This window comes from Callithrix jacchus, chromosome 11, assembly GCF_049354715.1.
Source record: "Callithrix jacchus isolate 240 chromosome 11, calJac240_pri, whole genome shotgun sequence".
NCBI lineage: Eukaryota > Metazoa > Chordata > Mammalia > Primates > Cebidae > Callithrix > Callithrix jacchus.
This window is the reverse complement of record NC_133512.1, coordinates 115,332,162-115,341,808: the sequence shown is the minus strand read 5'-3', so window position 1 is coordinate 115,341,808 and position 9,647 is coordinate 115,332,162. Positions and strand designations below refer to the sequence as shown.

The 9,647-nt window shown below is 47.5% G+C and overlaps 1 long non-coding RNA gene across 1 annotated transcript in view; it reads left to right on the top strand.

The window, feature by feature from the left end:
- The first annotated feature begins 1,787 nt into the window (after nt 1-1,787).
- LOC118143783 (uncharacterized) overlaps nt 1,788-9,647 on the top strand; it is a 78,193-nt gene continuing 70,333 nt past the window's right edge. Inside the window, exon 1 of the long non-coding RNA XR_004728207.3 lies at nt 1,788-1,887. This is a non-coding gene — a long non-coding RNA (uncharacterized LOC118143783). The remainder of the gene's footprint in view (nt 1,888-9,647) is intronic.

The window sequence follows — 9,647 nt, the reverse complement described above, 5'->3', positions numbered from 1 at the left end:
GTGCACCAGCTGGGTGTCCTCCAATCCAATTCCATTCTGCTGCTGTCTACCTGGAGATAGCATCAGATCCTATGGGGTGAGAGCTCAGTCCCCAAGACTGCTCCCCTGACAGCTTTCAGTGTGAATTGCAAGCCCCCCGATTGTTTTACCTGTGCTTTTGACCAACCAGCTACAAATCAGGGATCCTCCTCCTTGGGTTTGGTTAGTTTGCTAGGGCAGCTCACAGAACTCAGGGAAACACTTAGGTTTACTGGTTTGTTATAAAGGATACTGGAAAGGATGCAGATGAAGAGATACACAGGGCGAGGTGTAGGGGAAGGTGCATAGAACTTCATGCTCTCTCTGGGAGTGCCAGCCTCCAAGAAATTCCATGTGTTCAGCTATTGGAAAACTTCCCCAACCCTGTCCTCTTAGGCCTTTTATATAGACTTCATTGTATAGGCATGATTCACACACATATTAAAATGTGAGTGGACAAAAAGGGTATGATCTAATACAAATAGATTGGGTGGGGAAACCCAGTGAGGCCTGTCCAGATTCCTCTTAGCCTCAGGATACGGGGCAGGACCCCTTCTGAAATGAAGGTCTTATGACCTGCAATCAGACAAGGTAGGTCAGAGAATTTCTTATTGCCAGCTCCAAGACAGAAAGGTAGAGGAAGAATCCAGCCATGGGGAGAAGAAGGAGCAGGTGAAAGGGAACAGGAGAAGGTGGTTGTGTGTGTGTGTGTGTGTGTGTGTGTGTGTGAGATTCCATTTTCTAAGACCTGCTTCTGAGGCTTAAAGTGCCCAATATTGTAACAAGGGCTATGAGAGTTGAGCCAGGAACCATGAATTAAAACTATCTATCTATCTGTCTATTCTATCTATCATCTATCTATCTGTCAGTCTGCCCATCCATCTGTCTGCCTATCCAACCATCTATTATCTATCTGTCTGTCTGTCTATCTTACACCATCAGAGCTCCTCAAACTCCTCAACAGTCTCCCTACTCAGGACATTGCATTTGTTGTTTCCTCTTCTGGGAATGCTCTTCCCCTAGGTAGCTGTGAGGCTCCGTTCTCTCTTTCTTTAGCTCTTTGTGCAGACGTCGCCTCCATGAGGTCTTCTCGTATTTAGTTGAATCCCGACACCCTGTGTTTTTGATCTTCCTTTCCTTCCTGTTTTTCTCCATAGCACTTTTCACCATTTAAAATATTTTACAAATATTTATTTACTTGGTTCCTATTTCCCCTTACTTAAATATTAGCTCCATTGCTGGGAGAGGGATTTTGTATATTTTATTCACTGCTGTATCTCCAGCTCCTAGAAAGAGCCCTGACATGTAGTGGGTCTTCAACAAATATTGGTTGAGTGAATCAATGAATGCAAATCCTCAGAGGCCAGAGGGACAGATAGTACCCAGTAGTGTGAACCTGGAGGGAGTGGCTTCTGCCTCAAAAGGGTGGAGATAGATGAGCTCCTTCCTGACAACCATGCTCCATGGAGGCTGCTAGTTCAGGAGAGAACACAAGACCCAGAGTCTGGAGAACTGTGTGCAAGTGGAAGCTCCAACGTCAAATTCATACGACAAATGACTCGACCTCTTTCACATTTCTCACCTGCAAAATAGACACAGCCATAGGGGGTCAGGTCTGCTCTTCCTGCTTCCCAAACCCACAGGCTCTGAGCCCCTCTGGCCCCTCCCCTCTCTCCCTGCATTCTCACCCACAGCAGCCTGTCATTGTTCTGCAAACATTCCAAGTTCGTTTCTGCCCCAGAATCTTGACCTTGCTGTTTCCCATCTGCATAGTTTCCCAGAGCATCAGAGTTGGCTCCTTTCATCATTTAGGGCTCTGCTCATGAAGGTGTCCTGCTTGGAGAGGTCTTGACCACCCTATCTACAGAGGTATGACTTGCCTCCCCACAATAGATTCACAAAAGCCCATGCTTTGCCTTTACCATAACTGGCTTCTTGGGCTCTCTTATTATGATCTAAAAGTATCTTGTTCCTTTTCTTGTTTGTTGCCTGTCTCCCAGCCTAAGCCCTATGAGAATGGAGTCTTCATCCATCATGCTCTCCCCTGCACACTCATTGCCTAGGGCAGCACTCAGCATGTCATATGCCCTCAATAAATATCTGCTAATTGAATGCACAAATTAAATGAGAGAGTGGATGTGAAATGTACTCTGTAAAGTACTTAGACCTCCACGGACATGAAGACCTATTATTTCTGGAGTGTAACCTGTGTCTCCTCTCCTGAGGAGTAACTGTGGCCCCTCATCTCAGAGCACAAATTGTGAGCATGCTTCCTTGGAGTAGGTTACAGGTCACTGGGAGGAGGGTCTCCCTTTACAGTCAAGCAGGGCAAGCAGAGAGGGCAGAGTGAGGGGGTGGAACATGATGTCTGGTCAACACCGAGCCCTAGGGAGAAGGGAGTGAGCACAGTAAAGAATCCAAACAAGGCAGCCTTGACTCATGAAGAATCCAGTCTCAGCTGAGTAGCCCTTAGCCTGGCTGTGGAGAAAGAAGGGCCTGGCAGAAAAATCCCTGTTGCCCAGGCCCCTAAGATACTAATGGAGGTCAGGCCCAGCCTTCCCACCTTGCGACTCCCAGGGTACCCATGGACAGGTGGTCCCCTTGTCTCATGTCATTTTACCTCTGCAAGGCTGATGCATGGTTTGGGGCCATTCACCTCCCTTTGTTGAGTCCTTCCTTGACCTGGATTCCCTGAGTTCGCGGCTTCTAGACATAGCTCATGTTGGCCTCCTACTTGCAGAAAGCACCCCTCTAAGACGCAAGGCACCAGACAGTAATAAAGGCAAAGCATGGCTGATGATAGGAGGCCTCAGTGGCCTGCGTTCCCATGTGGCAGGAAATGCCTGCACATCCCACTGCGGTGCTCCTTCCCCTCTGCTCGGGATCCTGGGTGGGATTGACAGTGGTGATGATATGCCAGCCGGCAGCCTGTTTCTAGAGCATGTTTGTACTCACTCACCTAGTTTATTCAGTAGACAGACTGGTTGGGATTTGGGAAAAAATTAGTGCTATGTAGTGTACTGATGCAATGATACAGAGGGAGCTCAAGGCTGGGATCTCCCTGCCTGAGCCCTAGAAACAGAGATATTCTCCTCCTCCTCCTCCTCCAAGGAGGGGAATCTTTCTCCAAGACTTCCTATGAGACTACCAGCTTTCTCGTGGTTCTTGCAACATTTCCAGAGCCTTCTCCTGTATATTCACAATGTCAACGAATGGGGAGAAATGGGTGGAGATAATTATCTTCACTTTTCTTTCTTTCTCTCTCTTTTTTTTTTGTGAGATGGAGTTTCACTCTTGTTGCCCACCCTGTAGTGCAATGGTGCAATCTCGGCTTACTGCAACCTCCACCTCCTGGGTTCAAGCAATTCTCCTGTCTCAGCCTCCTGAGTAGCTAGAATTACAGGCACACACCACCACGCCTGTCTTACTTTTGTATTTTCAGTAGAAACGGGGTTTCACTATGTTAGCCAGGCTGGTCTTGACCTCCTGACCTCAGGTGATCCACCCGCCTCAGCTTCCCAAAGTGCTGGGATTATAGGCATGAGCCACCGTGCCTGGCCATGACCTTCACCCATGATCTTCACTTTTCATGAGGGGAGACTAAGGCACCAAGGAAGAAAATGTCAAGATGTTCATCCAGCATGGTGTTTCCTGGGATCTCAACTAAACAATGCTTAGACTCCTCCATATGTGGCAAAGAAATAGATTGGTCTATTATTAGTTTGTTTTCATGCTGCTGATAAAGACATACCTGAGACTGGGGTTTGTCTCAGGTTTAATAGACTCACAGCTTAATAGACTGTGAGGTTTAATAGATTCACAGTTCCACATAGCTGGGGAGGCCTCACAATCATGGTGGAAGGCAAAAGCCATGTCCTACATGGTGGCAGGCAAGAGAGAATCAGAGCCACCAAAAGAAGAAACTTCTTATAAAACCATCAGATCTCATGAGACTTATTCACTACCATGAGAACAGTATGGGAAAAACCACTCCCATAATTCAATTAACTCGGACTGAGTCCCTCCCACAACACTTGGGAATTATGGGGGCTACAATTCAAGATGAGATTTGGGTCTCATCTTGACACAGCCAGACCATGTCAGTGACACTACACAAAATGATTCCCAGGCCATAGAGTCTATGGGAGCGTGAGATATAACAAGACCCCTTGGTAAGACCCTTTGGCCTTTCTTGGATTTCCCTTGAATGGCAGCTGTCTGTGCAGGAGGTGGCGGGGAGAGGGAAGACACCAGAAGGAAGCAGGTTCCTATTGTTTGTATAGCTTGAGCTTTGCCTCCACCCACTCCTTCTGGATGAAGGCACATTTTCCGGACATGTCTTGCACTTTTGTCTGCATCTTCATCCAGTCTTCATCCTAACCCTCTCTTATTGAGAGCCTGTAGGTGCCAAGTGCTTTATATACCTTATCCCTAATCTTCATAATGACCTAGAGAGGTTTACCAATGAGGAATGGTGGTAGAAAGGTCAGGACTTGTCCAAGCTCATGGGGCTGGGGCACTGCCTGGTTGTCTCTGATTGAAGACCTGAGCTCCGTCTACCACTCTCATCCCTCCCCCATCCCTCCTGCCTTGTACCCCACAGCTCCATGCTATGGGTAGACAGATGCCTTCAGAGTTAGAGACACGAGAGTGGACAGCGAGGTGACTCTTCAGGACATTTTATCCTAAGGTTAGGGTTCCACTGTTGCTTTAATGTGTCTCCTTGGAAGCCCTTGACTGGCAGAGAGGGGCTGGTGATGCAGAAGGGAGTGGCAGACCACACTGCCTTCAGTCTTGCCTCGGTGACTGTTAGTGCTGGCCTAGGTGAGTACTTCGGAGGAAATTGCCTCTAAGACTTTGTGTTAGACAATATGAGTTGGAGAGATGTGGGTGCAAATCTACTTATTGGCTGTGATCTAGGACAAGTTACTGAACTTTCATGAGTCTGGTTACATGTAAAATGGGCAGGATTGTTGGGAAGGTGAAATGAGGCCGTGGATGGCAAGCATTCAGCAGAGGGCCTGGAATACAGTAGGCTTGTGACCATGGGGGCATTCTTAATCTCATTACTGTACCTTCAAAACTGGGAATTAGGCCTGGTGTGGTGACTTATATCTGTAATCCCAGAACTTTGGGAGGCCAAGGTGGGTAGATCACTTGAGGCCCAGAGTTCGAGACCAGCCTGGCCAACACAATGAAACTCTGTTTCTACTAAAAAAATACAAAAATTAGCCAGTTGTTATGGTGCATGCCTCTAGTCCCAACTATTGGGGAGGCTGAGGCATGAGCATTATTTGAACCTGGGAAGTGGAGGCTGCAATGAGCCAAGATTGTGCCACTGCACTCCAGGCTGGTGACACCGCAAGACTGTTTAAAAAAAAAAACAGCAACCCCCCCGCCAAAAAAAAAAAAAACAAAAACAAAAATCTGGGAATTATGGGCTGGGCATGGTGGCTCATGCCTGTAAACCCAGCACTTTGGGAGACTGAGGTGGGCAGATATCACTGAGTCCAGGAGTTCAAGACCAATCTGGTCAACATGTTGAAACCCCATCTCTACTAAGAATACAAACACTTAGCCAGGTATGGTGGTATATGCCTGTAATCTTAACTACTGGAGAGGCTGAGGTGGAAGGATCACCTGAGTCTGGTTGATTGAGGCTGCAGTGAGTTGTGATTACACCACTTCATTTCAGCCTGGGTGATGAGAGTGAGACCCCCATCTCAAAAACCAACCAACAAATAGGGAATTATGCTTCAGTGTCTCCAGTATGTAGTTTTATAAAGTCACCTTAATCATAAACTTCCTTCTTTTCCCTCTGCCTGCTCCCATCCCTCTTCTTTCCTTCCCAATTCTACAACTGTGCAGAGAGGCTAGCTTGTTTCCATAAGGAGCAGTTCTAGGCCACTGGACTTTTGGGATCCCTGCCCTGCAAAAGCCAACAGTCATCCCCATGTTCTCTGCCACCCTTGCCCACTCCCCTCACCACCCTCATTTGCACACAGTCCCTTGAAGCTGCGGTCCTGTCTGCCTTTGTGTCCCGCACTCTGGCTGCTGTGGGGTCTGGCTTCCCTGGAGAGGAATTAGACAGCATGGTCATAATGAGTTTGTGGCATTATTTCTCTCTCGGCCCCTCTTGCAGGGATCAGAATGAAGTTGTCATTGCTCCGTAGCCAGAACGGTCCCTGGAAAAAAACTGCAAATAACCTTCCCTCAAGCGGCGGCATTTGGGGCTTAATTGTGTTTTGTTAATCAGAAAAACAATTAATTTGGCTGCTGACTCTTTGGTGGGGTGTTTTTTCTTTCTTTTTTAATATAGTAGATGCTGCTAAGATGATCCATGTGATGTCTCTAGATTCAATTTCTCTCTCTCTCCCCAAGGCAAATAATGACTCCTCTCTGTATCCATGACATCCGGAGACAGCAGGGCGAGGCATGGAGTTTTCCAAAGAAGGCTGGTTTCTGAAACTTAATATCTGTTTCACAGCAATAGGATGACTCCTCTTCCCAAGCTCTTGCAGAGTCTCAGGAATAGGAGTGAGACTGAGGCAAGTCATGAACCTGTTTCAAAGTGGGAATGCAGAAGGCTTTGGTTTCTTTCCTCATTCCTGACCTTCTCCCCACCTCATATGATAGAAATGGTGAAATAGGCACTTTGCTATACAGGAGCCACACCACAGGGCTCAGAGAATCACGAGATCTAGAATCTGAAAGGGTGGGGCTGGGGAGACACAGGGTGAGCTGGATCCTTTGGATAAATTCACTCCCACGGGTTAATGACTGATGATGGCTTAACTTGAGGCAACACCATGGAATGCCACCCCCAAACCAAGAGAATTACTCATAGGGTGGTAATCAGGCTTAGGAGGGTGGTTATCAAGTCCCCTCCAATCACACCATATGACCCGAATCGTCCTTGGGATAGAACACATGTACATCTAACCCTGTAGACAGTAACCAGTGTCCATGTTCAGAAAGTATGCCCTGCAAGGTGACCCATTTTTGTTTTGTTCACTGATGTATCCCACGGCTTAGAACATTCTGGCATATGGAAGATGCTCAAATATAGGTTAAAAGAATGATGTGGGGCCAAATTTAACACAGAGGATCATAAGCCCCTTGTGTGTGTGTCAGTCAACCTGAATTTGACCAGTTTGTCTTCCACTAAACCGCTGGATTGGGGGATGATTTCTGGCATGAGAGAAGGATTTCTCTCTGTCCAGGAGTGAGTGACAAGGTCTTCAGCAAGAAACAAGGAAGAGGGAAGAGAAGAAACCTTTACCAAGGAACTGCCAAGTGGCCAGCTCTGTGCCAGGTGTTATGCGATGAACACCGCCTCGTTTTCTTCTCCTTAAAATAATTGTGTGAGGTGTGTTCACATTTTTACAGTTGAAGTAATTGGGGCTTAATAAAGAAGTTAAGTATTTTACGCAGGGTCACACAGATGGAGGAATTGACTTGACTTCCAAACTCACGTTCTTTCCACTCGTCCATAGAACTTTTCATTTTGGGAACGCTAGAGTAACATGAGCGGGTACATTCTGTGTGTTCAGTTTAGTAGGAGTGGGGAGGGGCCGAAACTCAAAGTGACATGACTCAGTCGCTCCCCTCCAGATGCCTAGACTCCTTGGTTTTTAGCCACTCACTGGCAATGGACATATCCTTCTCTTATGCTCAGTTTCCTCATCTACACTGGCGATAACAATAGTACTGATTTCATAGCACCATTGTGAGAGTAAGTGGGTGAAGCACTCAAACCTGAGCCTGGTCCATGGTGTGATTGATGGAAGTTAAAGCTATTATTAGGGCAAGCTCTGTCTTTAAACACCCTGTGTCAATTGAGGGTCACTTGTGTAGTATGCAGCTCTTAACCTATTAAGGAAAGCCTGGTTCCCGGGTGCCCTCTCCAGAAAAAGATCAAACCTCTAACCAGGCTCTACTGAAGTGCTGACTATTTAACGCCAGGAAAGCACACCTTCATCTAGATGCCTTTTTATCACTCCGATACAAGCATGGAGGGTATTATTACCAGGAGCTGAAAACATATGTTTACAAAGAATTTTTGTTCAAGGTTTACTCTGTGTGCTGCTGTTAAGCTCCGTGGGGCTTTGGAGATGAAAGTGAGTGAATGCATAGACCACTTCAACATGCGCACACCACTTCAACATGCGCACACCACTTCAACATGCGCACACCACTTCATGCACACACCACTTCAACATGCGCACACCACTTCAACATGCGCACACCACTTCATGCACACACCACTTCAACATGCGCACACCACTTCAACATGCGCACACCACTTCATGCACACACCACTTCAACATGCGCACACCACTTCAACATGCGCACACCACTTCAACATGCGCACACCACTTCATGCACACACCACTTCAACATGCACACACCACTTCATGCACACACCACTTCATGCACACACCACTTCAACATGCGCACACCACTTCAACATGCGCACACCACTTCAACATGCGCAGACCACTTCAACATGCACACACCACTTCAACATGCGCAGACCACTTCAACATGCGCACACCACTTCAACATGCACACACCACTTTAACATGCACACAACACTTGAAACCACTTCAACATGCACACACCACTTCAACATGCGCACACCACTTCAACATGCGCACACCACTTCATGCACACACCACTTCAACATGCGCACACCACTTCAACATGCGCACACCACTTCATGCACACACCACTTCAACATGCGCACACCACTTCAACATGCGCACACCACTTCAACATGCGCAGACCACTTCAACATGCGCACACCACTTCATGCACACACCACTTCAACATGCGCACACCACTTCATGCACACACCACTTCATGCACACACCACTTCAACATGCGCACACCACTTCAACATGCGCACACCACTTCATGCACACACCACTTCAACATGCGCACACCACTTCAACATGCACACACCACTTCAACATGCGCACACCACTTCAACATGCGCACACCACTTCAACATGCGCACACCACTTCATGCACACACCACTTCAACATGCGCACACCACTTCATGCACACACCACTTCAACATGCGCACACCACTTCAACATGCGCAGACCACTTCAACATGCGCAGACCACTTCAACATGCGCACACCACTTCAACATGCACACACCACTTCAACATGCACACACCACTTCAACATGCGCACACCACTTCAACATGCGCACACCACTTCATGCACACACCACTTCAACATGCGCACACCACTTCAACATGCGCACACCACTTCAACATGCGCACACCACTTCATGCACACACCACTTCAACATGCGCACACCACTTCAACATGCGCACACCACTTCATGCACACACCACTTCAACATGCGCACACCACTTCATGCACACACCACTTCAACATGCGCACACCACTTCAACATGTGCACACCACTTCATGCACACACCACTTCAACATGCGCACACCACTTCAACATGCGCACACCACTTCAACATGTGCACACCAGTTCATGCACACACCACTTCAACATGCACACACCACTTCAACATGCGCACACCACTTCAACATGCGCACACCACTTCATGCACACACCACTTCAACATGCGCACACCACTT